A 2158-nucleotide genomic window follows, 5' to 3' on the forward strand; every position below is an offset into this window, starting at 1 on the left:
GATGGGAAGAATGATTGGGGAGAGTGGGGGGAGGATGAGGAGGAGGGAGGGGAGTAGGAGGAGGTGGAGGTAGTAGTAGAAGGTGTAGGGAGAGGGGGTGGGTGGGAAGTTCGAATATTAGAAATAGAAGATAAAAGTTGTAGGAAGGAGGAGGAGGGGAGGAGGAGGGGGGGAGAAAAAGAGGAGGAAGGTTAGCAGGGGTAAAGGGAGGAAGGGTAGGAGGGGTAAAGGGAGGGAGTGAATGGGGAGGGGGGGGCCGGGTTAAGAACAGTCTGAGCAGAAAGCCACACGCCTTCAAGAACTCCGTTGTTTCGAAGCAAAAAAAAAAAAAAAAAAAAAAACTAGTCGAGAGTGAGGGAAGAAGGTACGGCCAAAGACAATGTCCTCATGAATGCGACAACCTTGGGCCCTGGGACCCTTCAGCTGCCATCCATGGCATCTCTGTTCTAGTACCCAAGCGTTTCAAAGCGCATGCCCCTCCTGACAAGTCAGGCAGGACCTGGTTCTTCTTCTTTGATGGGCAAAGCCATGGGACTGAAGGTCCATATCACCATTTGATTGAATGTACAAACATTCGCATGGAACAAAAAAAAAAAAAAACAATGAAAGAGAAATTACAGAATAAATACGATACAAAAAACACATACCAAGCGTAAACCAAACTAGTACTACAATGTTGATAGTACCATGTTATTTTACTTATATTTTGTGTACTTGCATACTTAAAAGCACATTTCGTATCAACAGCATTTTTTTTATCTATATTAAATCATGTGATCGATACTCTTTTGTGACATGTTTATTTATTTTCGTTAATCGTGTTGACTCGAATAGACTATACTAATCCCAAAGGGTACCTTCATTGGTGCGACTATTTCACTAGGCCTACACCAGTTTCTTCTCTCTCTTTCCAAAACTGGAGTCCACAGGTCCACACTAGGCCTCCTACCTGCTTTCAAACTTCAGCACAAGAGCCCGTGCTGGCATAAGGCCACCTGAGTTACTCGAACCCTATAGCAAATATCATTCGTGTTATTTTCTGATTACACGCGAGTTACATTTTATCACTAGGAATAAATCATAATTTTTATGAAGTCAATAAGGACCTACAATCATCCGATGTGTATATTAGTTACTAACTCGCCAATGAATGTGGAGTATTCTGAATATGTCGGTGTAATGTTCACTAACATTCATTTGACTGCACGTAGCCTACATGTGCTCTCTTTAACCTTTGTTTAAAAGCAGAATCTCTCATATGTGTATCTGACAACACCCAACACTCGTTTAAATGTATATTTCATCTTTTTTCAATCGCGAGCTAAAAAGAAAAAAAAGTATATAATTATTGGTAATATATGATAATAATAACTTTAATTCCTACCATTCGGTTTAGACTTCTTATTTCAATATTTGCCCACGATGAAAGACACTTGTTTGAGTAGTCAATTTTACAAAGACGAATGATGCTCTTATCATATGAGAGATGGTTCGTATTTTGCTTTTATTTCTTATATATTTCCTTCTGAGAGAGAGAGAAGAGAGAGAGAGAGAGAGAGAGAGAGAGAGAGAGAGAGAGAGAGAGAGATAGCAGAACGTAACGTGTATCTCCTTTGACTGAAACTATTATCAATACACAACCGAGTCATTTTAAGCTTCGTGATGTATTTTTTATATTAAAATCGACATTATATAATTAAATAAATATAACCGATCTAAAACAATCATAATTCTTTTATAAGAGGATTTTCTAACCTCTAACCGGTTTGCTCATACATGGGTAGCGTGGCCGAGTGGTCTAAGGCGCTGGATTTAGGCTCCAGTCTCCCAGGAGGCGTGGGTTCGAATCCCACCGCTGCCAAGAATGTTTTTGTTGTTATTTTGAATTTAAATGTTTATGTAACATGACAGTAATTAAAATGTCTTAAAATAATTAAATGTTGGAAAGGGAAAACTAGAAGAAATGGGGGTTTGTTATCGTTTTGGTCGTACGGCTGGCATCGACTTCCCGTACCGCGGCGCCGAGGTGTGAGCCGAACGTTACGATAAAAATCGTTTGTTATATAATAATCTTTCTAAGGCTTTTGGTAACGTGAAATTTTAAATATTCTCGTAAAGGAGTCCTTTGTTAATTAATTAACCTAGCTTTGTAGTTTGT

General features: G+C 39.3%; 1 non-coding gene across 1 annotated transcript; it reads left to right on the plus strand.

The window, feature by feature from the left end:
• Positions 1-1779: 1779 nt before the first annotated feature.
• Positions 1780-1861, plus strand: TRNAL-UAG (transfer RNA leucine (anticodon UAG)). The gene has a single exon. It is a non-coding gene; the product is annotated as a tRNA-Leu (tRNA).
• Positions 1862-2158: the final 297 nt, after the last annotated feature.

The sequence above is a fragment of the Macrobrachium rosenbergii genome, chromosome 37 (assembly GCF_040412425.1).
Source record: "Macrobrachium rosenbergii isolate ZJJX-2024 chromosome 37, ASM4041242v1, whole genome shotgun sequence".
NCBI lineage: Eukaryota > Metazoa > Arthropoda > Malacostraca > Decapoda > Palaemonidae > Macrobrachium > Macrobrachium rosenbergii.